This window comes from Leucopleurus acutus, assembly GCF_964270905.1.
Source record: "Leucopleurus acutus genome assembly, chromosome: 17".
Taxonomy (NCBI): domain Eukaryota; kingdom Metazoa; phylum Chordata; class Mammalia; order Artiodactyla; family Delphinidae; genus Leucopleurus; species Leucopleurus acutus.
Genome location: NC_139159.1, coordinates 36,043,267 through 36,065,973, shown reverse-complemented (window position 1 = coordinate 36,065,973; position 22,707 = coordinate 36,043,267).

Genomic DNA, 22,707 nt, shown 5'->3' with positions numbered 1-22,707 from the left:
CATTCTAAAATTATTAGCTGGGTTGACATGATGAACTGCACAGGAGTACTTCTAGATGACATCTCAATGTCATCTGTTACTCACATCATATAGGTCTAGGAATCAATATGTATTTTACTCAATATGAGATCTTATTCCAAACACCAAAATATGCCTGTTTTTATTCGATGGTTATCATCTTGAAACTACCAGCTAAACATCATTTAGAAAATTCAAAGCAAGTAAATTACTGTATTAACTGTCCAACTATGATTATGACTTTCCTCCACTTATAGCTGAACCTAATATAATGATCTGGTCAGTCTGACTAGGAGGATTTATTCATTAATTTACTCAAATGTTCTGAGGTATATTTTGAAGGACTTAAATTATGGTCTGCTTTGTAGGATCCAACAGTAAGGGTGCAGTTTTATCTCCTACAAGCTCTGTGACCTTGCCCAAGTGACTTAGCATCTCTGAGCCTCACTTTCCTAATCTGTAAAATGGAAACAATAATAGAACCCAAGTTGTAAAGCTGAAGGAAAAAAAGTAATATGGTAATGTATTTTGGCACAAAAGAGCAGTTACGCCGATGGTCATTATTTGTGAATACTGTTGCTAAGATTATTGAAAACCTGTTGTGTGTTAGGTGCTGTTCAAGGACTAGAATTTTAAGACTGTTCTTCACCTTTATCCCAGTTTTACCTGCAAAGTTCTGCCATGCACTGGAAAAACATACTGGTATTTCTAGGGAAGGGGACCACTCAGGTGACATTTTTGTTTCACCAGGTATATAAAGTATACAAACGTTATAGTGTATCTTTTAAGTCCTTTGGACGTCTAGTTACCTTTCACTAGAATGATTCTAGTAGATCCTGATAGATACCTGAGACAAGGTCAGGTCAGTGATGTTGGTACCTTTTCTGGCTTAAGAGCATAGGGCAGAAACACAGGAAGAGAGGTCTTCCTTTTCCACTCCTGTTACTAAGAACCCTCTCGAATAATGACAATCTGAAACAGATCACTACATTGTTGCATGTTGTAGAATCAAAGCAGTGTACAAAGCAAAGAGCACTGGCCTCCATTATACTTGCATTTCACTCAAGATTCACTTTTCTAGACCGTGGAGAAAGCACATGTTCCAACACTTTCCAGGTACTGGAATATTACAATCTGGCAATCTCCACCACTGCATGTTTGATCACACCATTCCCTGCAAATGGAATGCTGTTCCATCAAGGTCAGATTGACCAGTGCAAATACCTGATTTTATTGTACGGTCAGAACCAAATTAACTTACTGAAATTCTGCCCAGCTCAGGGTCTACCTTCTCTGTGAAACCTCCTGTGAGATCCCAAGTTACAAACAACTCTATCTTCTTCAGAAGACACTGTATACTATATAAATAGTAATTTACATATAAATATATATATATGTGTATGTATTTCTTTGTTACATTAAGTTATAACTCCTGTGGTTTCTCTTCTTAACTAAACTGGACCCCCTTATCATCACAGTGGCCATGTACATCATTGTATCCTCCAAAAAATCCAGATAATAATATCACGGATTCAGTATATAGTTGTTTAATAGAAAACAATTAACTAACCACTGCAGAATACTAGTGTCTCTCAAGGTGTGTTCAGTGGATCATAAATCCTATGAGACAGTCCATGAAGGAAAAGATTTCAAATAAATTTGGGATCTGTTGTCCACTACATCTCCTTATCAGAGACTCATAATTCACAAGACTCATAAAAAGCTCTGTAGCAAAGAAACTGTTGACTTAGTTTGACCCAGTATTTCTCTTACAAGAGTATCAGTTCTGGAGGTCAAGGACATTTTCCACTTCTAATACAACATCTCTACTGCCTAGTAGAGTGCCTGGCACTTAGTAGACACCTAATAAATATTTGAATAAGTTTCAACATACATTCCCCTTTTAAGCTATAGAAGAAAAACACAGTATATAGTAGATTTTGATTTACTTGGGGAGAATAATAATATGAATAATAAATTTACACAAATCATTTTGAAGTATATATATTTGACAATACTTTTTTCCACAAATCTACACAATTGCACATTTAGTGGTGATAGTAAACGAACTACATTTGCTTCGGAAAACTTGCTAAGAAGGATGGCTACTAAAAACTACAACTTGAACCCAAAACAATTGATTTAGTTCATTGGTCCCCACTCCTTAGCAGTTTTAATATAGAAGAAAATAGATGCATATATTTCTTTTCTGCCATAATATGACATCATATAAGGAATGCTATTTTATTAGCTAGAAATAAGATTTGCTTTTGTTATTTTAGTACATTTGATCACATAAGAATAATTCTAGATTTTTTCCCCTCCTGTGACTCTCATAGCATCCCCATCTAAAATAGGCTTTGGAGATTTAGATCAAATGTCATGTCAATTGTCCTAGACTGCTTACTATGTGCTTTCACTATAGTTTTTAATGTCAATAGAGAAAGGAGAAGGAAAAGTCAGAGGGAAATGAAACAGGTGTATGCAACACCCCTCTCTACTACCGACATTTCTCAGAATTCTGGGGGAAGTTGCATCTATAAGTGGAAAGTTTTTCACCATGGAACTCACGGTGGTTGAACTTCTCATGAAGAATTTTTTTTTTCACTACTGAAGAAAAATATGTTTGATTTTACCATAACTGAAAAGTTCTCCTGTTTCTACTTCTAAGGTTTGCCCTCAAGACTACTGTTTACCTAATGGAAGGGACTCCTATGCATGGAGGAAAAAGTGCACCATTTGAAGGAAAAGCTAAAGGAGTGATATATTCAGGTAGCTCCTCATTCCACCAATGAAAACATACACATAGATTTTCCACTTTACACCTCATTTTCCACCTTATTTTCATGATTTTGAAATGAATATGTAGGGTCTGATGAGTTTGTCAATAGTCTATAATTATTAGTGTTATTAAAATAGAATACAAATGATAAGCCATATGTAAAAATGCTGTGTGAATAAACTGCTATACCCCAAATAATACAAATGAGTGAATGGTAGTAAATGCTAAGAGGGATTAACAACATAAAGGATATTAAAAAAATGATGACCGTATTTCATATTTATGTGTCTTTTTCTCTCTCACTCTGTTTTTTTTTTTTTTTTTTTTTTTTGGCGGTACGTGGGCCTCTCACTGTTGTGGCCTCTCCCGTTGCGGAGCACAGGCTCCGGACACACAAGCTCAGTGGCCATGGCTCACGGGCCCAGCCGCTCCGCGGCATGTGGGATCTTCCCGGACCGGGGCACGAACCCGCGTCCCCTGCATCGGCAGGCAGAACACTCAACCACTGCGCCACCAGGGAAGCCTTTCTCCCTCACTCTTACTCAACTCCTAAATAACTAAGAGAATATGCTCACAAATGGTAAGCATGTTTTGGATGTTCGATGTGTGTTTGTGGGAAAGAACAAAAAAAAACTGCCTCAGTTAGGTGAAATATCATCCAAGAGATGAATGAGATTAGAGATGGGATTGGGATTTGTGTTAGTTACACAATAGCTAACCAATCACAGATATGACAGTGTAGTGCAATATGCAAATATACTTTTAAACAACTTCTCTTAAGTTATCTACTGTCTGTAAAGACAATCACACTCAACTCCTCTGCACTTAACCCCAGAGCTTCTGAGTTAGAATCTGTTAGAAATAGTACACGTTTCATTGCTTTGGCAACATTTACATGGCTCTGCATCAGGCAATACAACTACTAAGATCACACTCTGGGAATTCAGGAAAGGCTAGTGTCCAGTTCTGGTCGTTCTACCACCCAAATGTGATCTAGGGTAAATTCCTGATGAAAACAAAAAGAAAAAGAAAAACCCTGAAGATGCTGAAACAGTATTTCCTACTTCACAGGGTCATCATGGGGTTAAAAGGTCATTAGGATAAAGTACCTCTCACCCAGGAAACACTGATAAATGCTACTGATGCTACCATCATCATCATGACCGATCACGAACATATTGCCACATGGAAATTCAACATTCCCTGGGCCATTCACAACTTTCCTTTAAAGGACTCATATTCCATGTGGGATCTTAACACCTTCAAATAACAGAAAATACAAGTCTTTACGCCTTTTTTTCTGTAGCTAATTTTGGCATCTTTCACCTCTGTCCACTTAAGTGTTGGTTTAGCATATTCTTGTCACACAAAGAAGCTACTTCCCAAAGAGAGGAACAATGTGTCAAGTGACAAAGACATTGAGTGAAGTCTTTCACATCCTAGATTGCCCACGGTACAGCTCAGCTGGTCTCTGGGTTGGAAGGCCTGGGTCTACTTTGCTCCTCTGTTACAGGGGAAGGGACATGGTCCTTAGCATGTGCTCTGTGAAACAGAGGCAGCTGCGGGTAGAATTATAACACAAGCAGAACTGGCTTCAATTCTTCCTTCTTAGGTCTTTTTCTTCTTGTTCAGCTGTTCAAGGAACTTGCCTGCCCTCTGTCCCTGCCAGGACGATGTTACATCTGCCTGGATAAGTAGGTCACCATTGTATATCAGGAAAGGTCTTATTTGTAATTATCAGGAACCAGATACGGCTAATTTGAGCAGAAAAGGAAACTTTTGGAAGTTTACGGCTAGGTCTCAGTAACTAGAAGCAGACTAAACAACCGAAAGCCAAGGCTATGCTATTGCAATTATAGGATCAGGCCAAAGTGATGTTATAAGTCCTAGCTGGCCTTGCTACCAAGCAGGAACAGGAAACAGGAGGTTGACCCAGCACTGCTGGCCTTGCTTCTTTACATCATGTATTTGTAATTCAAAATCCAAGAGAGGGGTGCAGTTGGCCAACCCGAGGTCGCCTGACTGTTTTCCATCTGTAAGGGAGACTGAGCATGTGAGTAAACAGTGTACCTGACATGTTCAGCTTGTAAAACGAGAGGAAGGCTCTGTTTCTCACCAAGACCCACAAAGTGGAAAATTCCCCAAAGAGAAAGGAATTTCAGATCAGATGCTTGGAAAGTTAAAAACAACAACAACAAAGAAATGCAGATGTGGAATTAAAGACATGGAGTCATTCAGAACCTATATGTGGAGTGATTCAGACCTGAGTTCACATCTGGAGCAAGCTACTCAATCTTGCTGAGCTTCAATTTTCTTTAAAGGAAACAACGTGGAAGATGATGTCCACATGTAACTTGTGGTACACATGAAGGAGGGTAGTACAGTATATGATGCCTGGCACATCCTATGCATTTTCTAAAACTACTAGTAGTGTTAGACCTTCGCGGTCTCCTAGGAGTTTCAACTCGCCCAGGAAACAACAAGAGTCGGAAGCCGATGCAAAACGCAAGAGGTTTATTGAAGGCCGGTGCACCAGGGTTCCTTGGTCCTCACGCAGGAGGTCGAAGAAGGAACCCCTTTTGGGCGCGAATATGTCAGTTTTATAGGTTCCCACTTCCCCGTATGTAAATTATAGATTTGGTTGTGTTTTCCTGCTGATTGGTCCCGGTTTAGGCTCGGACCAGAGAGGGAACTTGTCCCCAGCTTCCTGATTGGTCTTTGACAGACACCTTTTTTACATTTTGTTTATCTCCCTCCTTCTCGGAAGGGGGCTGGACATCCTGGAAATTTACCCATTGTCTAAGAAGCCCCTATTGTCTGGAGAGTTCTTAATCATTAGCTGGAACAATGTCCCTCGAGTCCCACATTTCCCCCTTTTTCTTGTGACTATTGATTCCAATCATGGAATCTTAACCTTCTGTTCGTAAACTTTGGTACTGTTGTCTTAACATTAGAACTTGTACAGTACTGATATGTTCTCTAATAAATGCTATCAAGCGATTTAGGATACATGGTCCAAAAGTTAAAATCAACAATAAAACAATAAGAGGTCCCAAAAGAGTAGAGATTAAGGTGGTAAACCAGGGGGACTTATCAAACCATGATTGAAACCATCCTTTTTTGTTTTTTCTCCCTTAGCCTTTTATCTAAGCGTTCCCTTAGTTTATCCATGGTTTTGGTAATGGTTCCTGAATGATCAATATAAAAGCAACATTCTTCTTTTAGAGTGGCGCATAATCCCCCTTCCTTAAGAAACAGCAAATCTAGGCCTCTTCTATTCTGCAACACCATTTCTGAAAGTGAGGTGAGTGATTCCTTTAGTTGAGTTATGGAACTTTCTAATGCTCGAAGGTCGATGTCTACAGCCTGTCTTAAACTTGCATAATACTGGGGTTGTTGTATGAGGGCTGTGATTCCTGTTCCTATCCCGGCAGATATTCCTAGTCCCAGAAGGACAGCCAATGTGAGGGTTACAGGTTCTCTTTTGTTTTTTTGTTTTTCCTACATATTTATCTAAAAAGGATGAGTCTGAATGGTAGATAAATCTAGGGACTAATTGCACTAACACACAAAAGTCAGCTGAAGTATTAAGAACCTTTAAAGAGACACAAGGGGTGAGCCCCGTGTTACATGTCCACCATCCATCTTGAGGAGGTACAAGATATCCTGAGCTTGAAGGGAGGCTAAAATCATGACAAAGGTGTCTATGGGACTGGGGAGGTGTTCCTATACAAGTACCATTTCCAGAAACCGAGGACAGGGTTAATTTACTGTTCCCTTCTTGCTTCCATCGACATTGGTCTGAGGAGGTAGAATTAGTATAGTTGGAGTTATATCTTATAGCATCATAATAAGGGGGAGGGGCAGCATAGCAAAGCCAACATGATTTTGTAGCCTCTGGGTTTGTAGCATTGAGAACCGTAAAGGCTGCCTGCACCAAAGAAAGCATCCTATCCTGAGGAGTCCCAGGCTTAACTGTGGGTTCTTTGGATCCAGAGGTTTCATTAGTCTCATTCTTTGTTGACGTAGTTGAAGGGGCCGGGGGAAGCAAAGGGGGGCCAAGTACGGGATTTGGGCCTATTGATATAGGAGCAGGAGTCTCAATCTTTAGCTTAAGGGTCATTAATATTCCTAAATCATATTCCCTCATGTAAAATCTAACGCCCCAAGAATGACCATTTATCCATTTTTTATCTCTTTTTCCAGGATTACTAAAGGAAATTTTAAGGGGATGACACCATCCTGAACATTTACTCCGGTGTCCGGTATCCTCATTATGAGAATAATTAGCCGTTACAGTAATTAAATCCCAACTTGAGGTGGGTTTTCAATTAGTATCCCCGGTAGTTTCACATCCCCATCTTTTGCAATAAAAGTTTTCAGTTCCACCACATTTATAATTCAGAGATCGAGGGCGGTGGAACCCGGGGCATACGTAGAAAGTGAGGATACCAAGCATCATTCTTTTGCCTGCATTTTTGCAACCCGGCCCAAACCAATCAGTTTCCGAAACTTTGGAAGGGGCAGTGTTCATATCATGAGAATCTTCTGTATCCCAATAAGGTGCTCCTATAGCCAATTTACAAACATCAGGAAAAAGATCTGGCCACCAGGTCCAGGGGGGTGCAGTATGACTAATGGACCAGGTTACATCTCCAGTCTGAGAAATTACCTGCCAAGTTAAACGTTGGGGGAGGTGAGGGCTAAAATCACTTACAGTCAATAAAGGCAGTAAAACCAAAATTATAAGTCCTAGGTTCGTAGAAGCTTGAGTTTGAGCGGGTTGTCGGTTCTTTGGGCCCGCCATCCTGGTGATGCCGTCGCTGGTGCAGCCTTCACATGTGAAGCATGGATCCAGGCAGCGATGCCGTCCACTTTTATGGCCGTTGGGGTGGTGAGGAGGACGGTGTATGGTCCTTTCCATCGAGGTTCCAACGTCTGGGTTTGATGCCGACGGACGTATACGGAGTCTCCGACTTGGAAAGGATGAGTTTCTCCCGGTGTTCCCGGTTGGTAGGCCTCGGCGAGTTGGGACCATATTTCTTTCTGGACCAATTGGAGTCCCAGTAGCCTTCCGGGGCATTGAAATCCCAGTTTGGCCTGACGAGTGGGAAACCAGCATCAATCTCGTTAGGCAGCTGGGTAGGTTGCCCATTGGCGCCTAATACATTTTTTCTGGCTTCTAAAAGAACCCGTTGCCTCTCCTCAGTCGTTAGGAGAGTCTGGAGCAGCTGCTGACAATCATCCCATGTGGGCTGGTGGGAGAAACAAGAGATTCTATTAAAGCGGTAAGGGCCTGTGGATTTTCGGAAAAAGTTGGGTTATGCATTTTCCAATTATAAAGATCTGCAGAGGAAAAGGGCCAATATTGGAGAGGTCTATTCCCTTGGCCGTCGGGGGGGCCATATTCTCTAAGAGGTAGGGCAGTGGAGTCTGGGGAGATAGCCCTCCCTCCTAGTGCCCGCTGAGGGACCCCTTTTTTTTTTTCCATCATGGATGGTTCCCTTGGTGCCGAGGGCAGTGGAGCTGGGGGTCCTCTAGGTGGTAGGGGATTTGGGGCCGGAGGATAAGGGGGTGGGGAATCCAAAAGAAGCAAATCGGACTGCGGGTCAGGATAAATCGCCTTCGGTGGATCCGGGGCGTCGGGTAGCTTCTCCGTGTTGGGGTTTTTCTTTAAGGCTAATATCTCCGACGCTGCTGATGTGTGCACGGACGTACCTGTTGAGGAAACAAAGGGCCGGACCCACGGAGGTGGGGAGAGAATTAAATCTTCCCAGACCAAGACATATGGTACTTGGTCTGGATGTCCGTGGGGATCTATATTAAATATCTTAGACTTCAGCAGCTTAATCTTGTCTAATAAAAAGGATCCTTCGGGGGGCCATCCTATCTGAAATGTTGGCCATTCAGAGGCACACAAAGTCTGCCACTTTCCTTTCTTTACCTCTACCGAAAAATTATGGGCTCTGGCCCGAACTTCGGTCCAATGGCTTAGGGTAAGGGAAAGAGGAGTCGTCATAGTTTGTCCCATTGTCGTCCGTCAGAGAAGAAGAATAGACCACAATACAGAAACAGTTAAAACTCCACGAAACACATATACGCATGGGCCACCGCGAGCTCGCTTCAAAACCGAAACCTCTTCAGATGGCAGTTATCACCAAGGGAACTGCCGAAACCGAGTGAAGGGGAGACAGAGTTTGCCTCTCCTTCCAGATGAGCCACCAGGGCGTCCCCTAGGGCTCATGGACGCCGGCTATTAGCACGTCTGCCTAGCCAGAGGTCCGATACAGATTCCATAATAAGCCGATTCTTACGGCTTTCCTCCGATAATGGCCCACAAAGAACAAGGGACAAACAGACAATCAAGCTCGAGCTTACCTGGTACCTCCAACTCCCGATGTTCTTGTGGTCCGGGGCGAGTGGAATCCCGGACAAGCCCCCAAATGTTAGACCTTCGTGGTCCCCTAGGAGTTTCGACTCGCCCAGGAAACAACAAGAGTCGGAAGCCGATGCAAAACGCAAGAGGTTTATTGAAGGCCGGTGCACCGGGGTTCCTTGGTCCTCACGCAGGAGGTCGAAGAAGGAACCCCTTTTGGGCGCGAATATGTCAGTTTTATAGGTTCCCACTTCCCCGTATGTAAATTATAGATTTGGTTGTGTTTTCCTGCTGATTGGTCCCGGTTTAGGCTCGGACCAGAGAGGGAACTTGTCCCCAGCTTCCTGATTGGTCTTTGACAGACACCTTTTTTACATTTTGTTTATCTCCCTCCTTCTCGGAAGGGGGCCGGACATCCTGGAAATTTACCCATTGTCTAAGAAGCCCCTATTGTCTGGAGAGTTCTTAATCATTAGCTGGAACAATGTCCCTCGAGTCCCACAGTAGTACTATTATTATTGTTACTTATTATACAATTTATTGTAGAAATTAACAGGGAGAGTATTAATAAATGTTAATACAGCGCTAAGTGTCACATTTATGATCTCAGCTAAATATTTGTTGATTCAACAAACATTCCACATATCAGAAAATAACCTGTTAGTATATATATTTTTTTTTTCAGAAGAAAAGAAACCCTGAGGCTTAGAAAGTGTAAACAATGTACCAAAAGTCACTCATTTAAGAGGTAATGGAATATAATTCAGCCTTAAAAAATGAAGGAGATCCTTTCATTTGTGACAATATAGATGAAACAGGAGTGCATTATGCTGATGAAATAAGCCAGACAGGATAAATACGAATGATATCATTTATATATGGAATCTAAAAAGAAAAAAAGCCACACTCATAGAAACAGAGTAGAAATCTGGTTGCCAGGGGCTGGGGTGTGGGTGGGGAAAAGAGGGGAAGACTGGTAAAAGGGTACAAACTTTCAGCTGCAGGATGAATAAGGTCTGAGGATCTACTGTATAACATAGTTACTGCAGTCAATAATACTGTATTGTATAACTAACATTTTCTGAGAGAATAGAACTTAAGTGTTCTCACCAAAAAAAGAAAAAAAGGAAAAGGTGTCATGAGCTGTTAGATGTATTAATTAACGTGATGGGAAGGATCCTTTTACAACAGATATGTATATCAAATCATCATGATATACTCTTTGACTATCTTACAGTTTTGTCAATTATACCTCAATAAAACAGAAAAAAAAGAGGTAATAAAGATGAGACTCCAATCCAGGATTATCCAGCTCAAAAAACTACACTCTTAACCATTACAATATAGTATCCATCCTTATGTTGTAACTGTAAAATGCTTAACACAAAGGAAACGGTATTTATTCTAACTCTAATGCTTACTAGATATTAGTTATGTGGTATGCTTTACTTCTAACTACAAGGGTATAAGGTGCAAATTCTTGCTACAGAACATAAAAGCCCCTGTGGTACCCTGTACGATAAACACGGTACCTGTAAATCTCTCATCTCTCAACCCAGAGTCTCCTCAAGTTGGAGGTCTTTACCCCATTTATAATGTGGGAATAATGCCTTTCCCACATTTGCACTGGGCATGAAAATCCATACTTCCAGGTGTATACGGAACCTCCACTTAGCTCCTCGTCACCTTGGAATCACCAGACCAAAGATCATTTATTCCATTAATATAAATGATGTAGGGATAGAAGTACAGAATATACAGAGAGTGTTGGAGGAATCCAAACAAGTCCTCCACTCTCAAAACAAATTTTAGAGTTCCAAAAGTAAAGAGCAATGTTTGGAAATAAAACTAAAAATGAAACTAACATCTACAATTAGCCAAGTATTTATTATGGGCCAGGCTACTTACTAGGCACTTGATAAACATTACAGCTCATCTTCCTGCAGTCCTTCAAAGCATATAATATTGTTTCTATTTCATAGAGAAGAAAATTGTATCTAAGCAGGTTAGTGATTAGCCCAAGACCACAGGGCTAGGCTGTAAGAAAAGAAGGCCAAAATGGTGATGGATGTTATAACTAGAAGATTATGGCTAATCAAATAAAAATATTCAAAATGGTCCTAATGTATTATTAGGATTTCTTTAGAATAACTTGGGTGCCTTAGTGAATACAGTAGTGGTAGGCACTACAGTCTCTTTAATTTGCTAATCATACAAATCTACTTTAATATTCTTGGCGACAAGGAGCTAACTACTGATAAGACAGCTTCTTCAGTTTTGGGGCTACTCCAGGGTGAAATGCCGGAACGTCTTACTGCCTGCAATGTTACCTAGTTCTACCAGGGGGAATAAAGCAGAACAAGTAGCCACTGTTCTTGACAAATGGATACAGTTTCAGTTTTTCAAAATGTGAGTGTCAGATTCATTCATTGTATCAGATAGATCTGTCAAATGGCTTTGCCCATTTACTAATGGATGGCACACTGCAGACACACGTTGGGTCAAAGGACTCAATGTCACCTCATTGATACTGTCATCAATATAACTTGTATTGGCATTTTGTCTCACCCTGACTTTAAGGACTATGTGAGGAGATCCAAGTCTCCAGACCATGGACTGATCGATCACCTCTGCTTGACACAGTATTCTCTGCTCATTTCCAGAGGGGACCAAGGATGAGCTCTTGTACTTCTGAGTCTATTCACCCTACCTGGCAACACATACTAGCTGGGCTGATTGGATCAAGCAGGAGCCCCAGAGTTTAAATTTCCAGCTGCATTAGAGGAAACAGAGGCTATGCCCCAATCCCATAACCCCTCACTTCTTACTGCTAGCCTATCCTAGGCTGTTCTCGCTGATAGGAGTACTTCATGCTAAAAATTAATTTTGCTTACCTGATGGCAGTCACACAACCTCAAATGCCATTTTTATAAATAAGGCAACCACCAATGGAGTGTGATTTAGGGTGTTTTCTTCTGTAGACCCTGCCTACCCTATAAAATCTCCCATTACTGCATCATGGAGACTATAATCCCTTTCTGAGGGAATAGATTCTTTCTAACCATAAGATGAAATAAGAACTTACATTTCCATACTGCCCAAAAGGAAATAAATTGATTACAAAATGCAGGAGAATGACTGATTTTCCACATTTGTTGTGTTCACTAAAGGGTTTTTGAATAGACTTGACAGTATTAAAGAAGTTCAACACACACAAAATAAAAATTAATAAATGAAAAGAAAAAAATTGCATTTACAACAAACAACAAAATAAACACACTGATATATAAAAGGTTGTTATACATCGATGAAAAATGGATGTCTAAAGTCACAAACTAAAAAGTATTAACAGCCAATAAAGATATGAAAATATGTTCAACCTTGCTATTATTAATCAAAGAAATACAAATAAAATAATTCAGGTGTCATATTTTACTGACTAGAATGACAAAGTTTTAAAAAACTTGATAATACTGGTATTGATATTGATAATACTGGTACTGATGAGTGTGTGTAAGAAACCACACTGGATGTTAAATTCTTGGTAGAAATAAAAAGCACGGTAACCTTTCTGGAAGACAATATGTCAGTATGTACCAGAACTGACAACCAGCCATTCAAGTTCTAGAAGTCCATTCTAAGGAAATAAACAAATGCTCAAAGACATATGAACAAGGATGCTTGTCTCATTGTTTAGCAGAGCAAAACAGGAATAATCTAAATGTTGAACAGTAGGGACTGGTTAAATAAATAATAGAATGCTGTTCAACCATTAAAAATGATGCTGCAGATTTTTATTAGGTGATGAGTAATTATACTTATATTACTAAATAAAAATATTATAGAACTGTTTTGTAGTTTGATATAATAATTAAAGGTATTTTATACTTGTATTGTATTTATATGCACCCCGTCACAAAAAAGTTTCAAAAGATACCCTCAAAAATGTTACAGAGATGATTTATCAGAAATGGGATTTTGAGTTATTTTTCCTTTTTTCTTTAAATCCTTTCAATTTTGGAGTTTCTGCAATGAGCCTGTATTATTTTTACAATTAAAAATATTTAAATTTACAACAAAAGGATCTAAATTCCTCCAGTTTTCCATGTATTTTCCACCCTGGCTCAGGGTATTTGTTTAAAAAAGAAAAAAAATCAGCTTATTTTCTCTTTTGTATCAATCTAAATTTACTTTTCATAAGTTAACTATTTTAGTCTGGCAAAAGTTTCACACAGGAAAATTGTTAAGGTCTGAGTATTCTATTACCTTTAAAAGCACTGGAAACTTTGAAATTATTTCTTTCAGAATTTTCATATAATACTGAAAGGCGGGGGGGAGGTAGCAAAATGAAGGCAAATAGATAGTAGTAGTCAACTTCAATTAAGAAAAAGCAACAAGAGGCAGTTTGTACTCTTTTGATACGGCAGAAGCCCCATGTGTCTACTCATGCTAAAAAATGTATATACACACACACACATATATATGTTTGTGTGTATTATATGTATATGTGACACACACATAATTAATCCACAGCCTTAGGCTAATCACTCATTGTGGCAGAAACAATGAGCTGTTGACTACACTTTAATTAGCTCCTCCAGCCTGTAGAGGCATCACTAGGACCAAGATAGGAACAACATTCTCCATCTCCGCTTGCATCTGGGTATGGTTCTATCCCAAAGAATGTGACCAGAGGTGACCTGAAGAGTTTATGTCTGAAGGATAACGAGTTGATAATTGTAGCTTGCAGCTTCCTCTCTCCTTTCCTTTTTAGGACGAACGTAGAGCCACTTGATGAAGGTGGTGGGTCCCTGAATAACTGAGCAGAAAACTGACCCGCAGACCACCAAAGTCCATACTACACTCCTGAGTGAGTGAGAAATGAACTGTCCATGTGTTGCTCCACTGAGGTTTAAGGTTTATTATTTAGTGTTTAACTAACGCATTTTTTCTTTAAACCTCAGTTGCCTTCTCTGTAAAATAAAGTCTTTGAAAAGGATCCACTGTAAGTTTTCTCCATTGCTTATGTTTTTATCTTAGTTTTTAATTCTCAGAAACATTGCACGCATTTTACCTTTTAAGTTAGTAAGTCTACTTTTTTTCCCACAAAGACGGGTTCTTCAAGTTATGGAGAAGTCATATCAGACTGTTGCTTCAGTTTAAGATACGCATTCACATATGAGATGAGAAGGGTGAGGACCCAGAGAAACGCATTTGACAGAGGGGAGTGAGAGCATACTGAAGAATGTTTAGTAATAAAGAATTCAGATGGGAGAAACGGATGGGTTACATCTAACAGATTTGCTCAAAGGAATTCTGGAAAGGCAAATATGTGAAAATGTATAGCAAAGACATGAAATGCCTTTTGGTCCCTAAATGGATTTCATTTCAAAGACGTGCATATTGCAAATACATGTACCATAACACTTCTCTGTCCACTTCTAGAATTTTCTAAAGCCTGACAGAACATCTGCAGAGAGAGGATGTCATTCCAAGATGATCGACTGCAAGTTACTAAATTAAGATAAAAATGTCCTTAGCCTTGAACAGTTTTTAAAGAGATTTTAGAAGAAAGGAGCCCTCCAGGGGGTTGTATAACTATATAATTGTACCCTTTCTAAAAGGCTATTTACAGATACATAATGTTTCCCCTCCATTCTTTAAAGTAAAATATAGGATAAAAACAAATAGTTTGGGGATAATATTTGTTTGGGACAGCAGGCACTGCTAATCAGTACCACTCTCTCCTTATTCCTTACTATCAGAGCCCTGGTTTAGGAGACCCCATTATCCTTAAGGCTAAGGTGGCCAGTTTAAAATCTGAGCTGATGAGATCTAAGTGCAAGTCTGCTGACCAACTGTGGTAAAAAATTTGCTCTCTGAGTTAGACATTGCCTTTTTTTCCTTACTTAATTTCTTTTTTTTTTTCCTTTTCTTTCTTCCTGCCCAAATTGTTGGAACACTATTGGAGATTCTGGGGTCACTTTGAAGCTATGTGGACGTGCTAGAGATGTGGAAGCTGGAAGAGCGAAGCAACCCAGTCCCCTGGTGATGCCCTTCAGCAGCTGGACTAACGCTAGAGGGACTATCTCCAAACTTCCTGCTACCCATGGAAAGTAAGGTAAATCACTCATTCACTTTCTGTTACCTACTAACTGATCCAGAACTCTAACCTCAGGGTTCTAGAACCCTTCTCAGTATCCCATAGTCATACTCATGTTCCAGACTCCTGATCATCAGACTTGCTTATAGCAGATGTATGGGGAGGGTGGGCTCTTCTGGAAGCCCTCATACTTCCTCCCCTACCCCCACCACACACAAATAATGATCTTTATGTCCACTCATCCTTCTATCTACACTCAGAGGCCAGGGCCCCCAGGAAGGCTTCACTGACAACCCTTTACTCCTCTCTACAAGCAGAAAGGGTAGAGGTGTGGGCTCTGGAATCAGACTTCCTAGACTTGAATTCTTAATCTGTTACTTACCAGTTTAGGACGTGGGCAAAGTGGTTACCTTCTCTGGACACCCCTGTAAAAGAGGAACACTAAGTAGCACCTATGTACCTTACTGAAAGGATTAAATGAGCAAATGCAGGTAAAGTTCTTATAATTTTTTCTTGGGTCAATCAATTCTAGCTGCTATTGTTACCTTTGGCTAATTTAGGGCAGAGTCCCTTTGCCCTCCTTTGGTTCTCTGGGCCCGTCTCATTCACAAAACACACAACCGCATACTGCATTCACAACACACACAACCGCATACTGCATTCACAACACACACAACCGCATACTGCAGAGTTTTGAAAGGTGGTTCTCAAAATGTGGTCCCTGGGCCAGCAGTATCAGCCACACCTGGGAACTGGTTAGAACTCTGGCACTGGAGCCCAGCAATCTGTGTTTTAACAATATTCTCAGGCAAATCTGATGCACACTAAAGGTTGACGACAACTGAGAACATCTGTCTCAGACTCTCCTGGAGGCATTCACCAAAAATAGAGTTACAGGACCTTACACCTGACCAGCTGGAGAAGGGGTCTAGTAATTGCCCTGGTTATCATGCTTGTCATGATTTTTCAGCACCTAAATGTTTGAGAATCACTGCCATTTTGAATGTGTGTTTCACTTGTCTGTTTTTCCAGTGGACTTTACTTCCTTGCAAGGAAGGTTTGTGAAGATTTGTTGCTGTTGTTTGCATTATTAGTTTTATTATGCTAATTCTAGAATCTCTGGTGCATAGTGCAATCTCAGGCAGGAAGTAGTGGCTCATTAAAACAGGTATCCCAAAAGTCTTAGTAGAACGTCAAGATTAATTCCTTCAGGAAGAGGTAAAATTGTCATTAGATGCAGATGATATGATACTATATAGAAAAAACCCTAGAGACTCTACATGAAAACTACTACAACTGATAAACGAATTCAGCAAGGTAGCAGAATACAAGATAAACATACAGAAATTGGTTGCATTTCTTTATACCAACAATGAAATATCGGAAAGGGAATGTAAAAAAACAATGCCTTTTAAAATCACAACCCCAAAAATAAAATACTTAGGAATAAACCTCACCAAGAAGGCAAAAGACTTATACGCGGAGAACTGTAAGACATTAATAAAGGAAAGTGAAGATGATTCAAAGAAATGGAAAGACATCTCATGTTCTTGGGTTGGAGGAATTAATATTGTTAAAATGCTCATACTACCCAAAGCAATCTACAGATTTAATGCGATCCCTATCAAATTACCCATGACATTTTTCACGCAATTAGAACAAATAATCCTAAAATTCATACAGAACCATAAAAGACCCAGAATCGCCAAAGCAATCCTGAAGAAAAAGAACAACGTTGGAGGCATAGCCACCCCAGACTCAGACAGTACTCGAAAGTCACAGTAATCAAAACAGCGTGGTATTGGCACAAAAACAGACATATGGATCAATGGAACAGAATACAGAGCCCAGAAATAAACCCACACACCTCAGTTAATCTTTGACAATTAATCTTTGACAAAGGAGGCAAGAATATATAATGGGAAAGAGACAGGCTCTTCCGCAAGTGGTGTTGGTAAAGTTGGACAGCCTTATATAAACCAGTGAAGTTAGAACACATCCTTTCACCATACACGAAAATAAACTCAAAATGTCTTAAAGACTTAAACATAAGACATGACACCATAAAACTTCTAGAAGAGAACACAGGCAAAATATTCTCTGACATAAATCATACCAATGTTTTCTTAGGTCAGTCTCCCAAGACAATAGAGATAAAAATGAAAATAAACAAAGGGGACTGAATCAAACTTACAAGCTTTTGCACAGCAAAGGAAACCATAAACAAAATGAAAAGACAACCTACAGAATGGGAGAAAATATTTGCAAATGATGCGACCAGCAAGGGCTTAATTTCCAAAATACACAAACAGCTCATACAACTTGATGACAATAAAAGCAAACAACCCAATCAAAAAAATAGGCAGAAGACTTAAAGAGACATTTCTCCAAAGAAGAAATACAGATGGCCAATAGGCACATGAAAAGATGCTCAACACTGCCAATTATTAAAGAAATGCAAATCAAAACTACCATGAGGTACCACCTCACACCAGTCAGAATGGCCACCATTAAAAAGTCTACAAATAACATATGCTGGAGAGGGTGTGGAGAAAAGGGAACCCTCCTACAACACTGTTGGTGGGAATGTAAGTTGGTGCAGCCACTGTGGAAAACACTATGGAGGTTCCTCAGAAAACTAAAAATAGACCTACCATATGATCCAGCAATCCCACTCCTGGGCGTATATCCAGACCAAACTATAATTCAAAAAGACACATTCACCCTGATCTTCACAGCAGCAATACTCACAATAGCCAAGACATGGCAACAACCTAAATGTCCATCAACAGATGAATGGATAAAGACGATGTGGTACATATATACAATGAAATACTACTCAGCCATAAAAAGAAGAATGAAATAATGCCATTTGCAGCAGCAACACGGATGCAACTAGAGATTATCATACTAAGCAAAGTAAGTCAGAAAGAGAAAGACAAATACCATGATACCACTTATATGTGGAATCTAAAATATGACACAAATGAACCTATCTATGAAACAGAAACAGAATCAGAGACATAGAGAATAGACTGGTGGCTGCCAAGGGGGAAGCAGGTGGGAGAGGGATGAACTGGGAGTTTGGGATTAGCAGATGCAAACTGGTATATATAGATTGGCTAAACAACAAGGTCCTACTATATAGCACAGGGAACTATATTCAATATCCTGTGATAAACCATAATGGAAAAGAATATGAAAAAGAATGTATATACATATGTATAACAGAGTCACTTTGCTGTACAGCAGTAATTAACACAACGCTGTAAACCAAGTATACTTCAATAAAAAATAAGTTAATTAAATTTTTAAAAAGATTAATTCCTTCAGAAGAACAAGTACTACACATTCACAAAAAAAGCACCCTTTGAAAGTTTAAATTTTTGAATTTCTTTGCCACTTCCTTAGTTTTGATCATCTTGGACAATATATTTTCAATACTGACTTTTAAAAAGAATTGTGTTTCAGTGTTTGCTATCCTTAGAGAGACAGAAACAGATAAGTACAACTAAATACTTGTTTTTCAAAAGTCTCAAAAGTATAAGGGAAATGAAAGTAATTATATCTTCAAATGATTTTGGGGTATGTTTCTAATCTCATACTTCTGATGCGATTCAAGATTAAAACTGTATTAAGACATTTGAGACATGCCGCATTGGTATTAAATGAATTTAATTTTGTGTAAAGTGGCAGAAATATTTTCTTCAGCAAACATAGCTGCAGATATAAAATCACAACCATAAATATACAAAAAAGCAAGCTATTGAATGAAATCTGATTGGTTATTTCCCTGCAGTATGGATCTGCTAATAATTTAATTTACTACTTGCTAACAGAAGCCAAAATTTAAATATACATATATATATATATATATGTGTGTGTGTGTATATATCTATCTCTTCAATTTTAAATCACTCATATATATGAACAAGTATACATACACATATATAACAACTGTTCATATATATAAACAATTTAAATTAAAGAAAGTACATCTGGTGGCCTATTTTTTTCCCCCCGATTTCTAAAGAACACCATATTCTATTCTCGGCAGTGGAATGTCAATCCACCTTAAGGGTTGTTCAGTGAGCATATCTGAGAAACCACTGGTTTAGCCAATGATGTACTTATTGAGGGAGGCCCTAGTGCCACTGTCAAGAGCTTATCCACAGGAGAGATAAGAAGGTACTTGTTTGGTTTGTGAAAAGAAGGAGTAGTGAGAAATGGCAGGTAGCTGCAGGCTGATGACACATGATGTCCATATATATGTAGAACCAATACACCCATAATTGCACCCATTTTCCATACCCAAATCCAAAGCCTTTATATCATTAATCCCAGGCAAAAATGGTAAGATTCATGTGTGTTACTATCCCACGGCTTCAAGATGCCTCTAAACTCATATGAATATGTCTTAGTTTTATCAGTGGAGGACAAACCAGGCTTCTATCACCAAGCCCCATTCCATAACAGGCAAACCAGTCCAAGACTTCTCTGAGTGCTGCAGGAGAGTCTATGGAAGGGGCGCTCACTCCACTGTGATGCCTAAAATGCCTTTGCACAGAGCAAACATTCAATACATGCTGAGTGAATGAATGAGTGAACTGGCTCATTTCAGGGAAATTCCATTCAACAGGCTGGCATTCCTTCCTACCCATCTTAACTGTTAAGCTTGCCATCAGACAAAAATTTAATTATAAAACGTTAGAGCTGAGGAAATTTTAGAAACTATCTACTCTCCAGAGGTATACAACTTTAATTTCGTGGTAAAAATCACTAGGAGTGATTTAGGAGTCTATCAGACCTCAGTCCAAATTCCACATCTACCATATTTTGGTGAGCAAATAACTACTTCTGAGGCTCTGTTCCATGTATGCATTATGGGATATCATAATAATACATACATTAATTGTATGACTATCAGGGGATGAAATGACACAATCCATTTGCCATGGTCGGCTAAGTAATTTGCACCAAGTAAGCACTCAAGACATTAGCCAATATTCATAGCGGATAGATGAAAACAAAACTCTGGGACTGATGCCTACTTTAGTGGCCCCAGTGGTCATAATGACTTTCTTCCATTCAGCCTGCTCTCTTCTCACTAAGACTAAGGAAGAGAAGATGAACAAATTAGGAATAACAATTTGAAAATGGTTTTATACTCCCTGAATGAATGGAATTATAATAAAAAGATTCATGAGTTCTGCAGAAATATGATGAGACTTTAGATCTTTATGTTAGTTCTCTACAAAACCAATTGATGGCCCTAAGATGCACCTTCCCACCCAGCCCCATCCTTATCAGGATCAAATATCATTGTAAATGGAAAAGTCAACAACACATAATCAACAAGCTAAGTTACAAGCCAGTGAAGTCTCAGAGCTTTGATAGAGAAAATTCAGATTTATCATTATATGTAAAGATAAGATGATATGAAGAACTCAATCTAAAAAATATTACCTGGAGATCTATAATCTCTACAATAGTGCTATAAAAAGTAAAGAGCTAGAAATCTATTTCGATGGTTTTCCTTATAAGAAAGCACTTTCTGTATAACTTCTAATGTACTATTGATGAGAACAATTCAACAAAATTCAAATAAATATCTGCAGATGTCCTACGAGAAGAAAAGAACAGAGTTAGATGTGACAGGGGATAACTGGACTTCAGGATGAGTAAGACCCTATACTTGACCTCAATAAATTAACATGAAATACAGTGGATGAGTCATGTACAGAATGTCAGAATTCTAAAAGGCCAAGCTAAGTACCAAAAGGAACACGTGGGGACTCTTAAGAAGGAAATAAAATATTGGTTAGTTGATTACGAAAAGGCAGAAGGGAGTAGGTTCCCTTTGGCTGCTCTCTGAAGAGATCACTTCCTTTCCCCCCTAGTCCTGAGGCTAGGGTGGCATGGGCAATAGAGGAATGTGGGGACTGAGAATCATTTCTACTCTCACCAGAGTGGCTGGAAGCAGATTTTCTTACCAGGATGTAGTAGTATGCTAATATTTAAGGGTTCTTGAGGTCAGAGAGAAGGGTTTGAATACTCCGGCTCCATCTCTTGCTGTGGGTCAAGTTTCTTACTTTTCCAACACCTTTCCAAATTGGGGATGATGATAATGTCTCCCACCTGAGTGTGAGAACTATATGATACAGTGCATACGCAGGGCTAAATTTGGTGCCTGGCAAACAGAAGGTGCTCAGTACGGCAGGCGAGTGTAGTGACAATAAAGGCAAAGATGACGGGGGTAGTGCCGGTGTTGCTTCTGCCCCCAGAACAGGCTCTGACTGGGAGAGAGTTAAAGCACCTTTGGGTTCATGGGGGTTTATATATAAGCAACGGTTGATCAATGTGAGCTGGTTGTCCAAATGATTATGTGCAATCTAAGAAAAAAATGGGCCTCGGATCTGCTCAGCTACTTAATAATATTAGCAGCGGGAGTAGTCAAAGAAGCTAAATTTTATTACATGTTTATATGCCAAAAAACGTGCTGAACGTTTTAAAAGGATTTACTCACTTATTACAAGGAGGCTATACGCTAGGTCCTGATAATGTTATTCGTCTCTTTCAGATGTTGACTGAGCCTCAGTCGGGTTACAAAAGCACCTAAGATCCCATTGTCAGTACATGACGGAAATGAGTTCAAATCCAGCCTGTCTGACTTGTTCTTAATCACTAAGGTATGAAATTAAGCATGTTGCCCTTTGCCTGATTCTCCTTCTGAGGCCTGAATATTTCACTTAGCTCTCTGAGTGCAGAAGAGAGAAAATTCTCTCTCCTTGACCCAACTTGGCATCAATACCCAACTCCCCTTCTCAAAATGGGTTGCTTCAACGAGCAGCAATGAATGCCGGGCCGTGGACCAGTCACCTTGATGACTAAGAGTCAGACACTAGGGAAAGAAAATGCTCTGTGACAAACCTACCCTTGTACAGAAACAAGACAGAAATGGGGGGACAGGGCAAAAGATAATGGAATAAGGCATAGGAAAAATAGCACCTGGCATCGTGACAGTAATAATAATAATAGTAGTAGTAATAGTAATAATAATAGACTTTACTATGCTCTAGGCATTGTATTAAGTGCTTGGTGTAAGTGACTTCATTTTAACATTGAAAACATTTAACATTGAAAAGTCTATGGGGATGAAATATTATTAACATCATTTTATAGGCAGGAGTATTGAGGTTCAGGTAATCAGGTAAATTGCCCAAGCTCATATGGTTAGCAAGTGGAAAGCAGAGATTTGAACCAGCACCTACACTCCTAACCATTATGCTATAACCATTATGCTGAAGACATAAGAATTCCAATGGTCTTTCCCCATAACCCACTCCTGCACTCCAGACTTAAATAGTCCAAGATCAAGAGAGAGCAAGCTTGGAGTTGCCACTCTTCAGTGAGTGTCAATCATTTCAA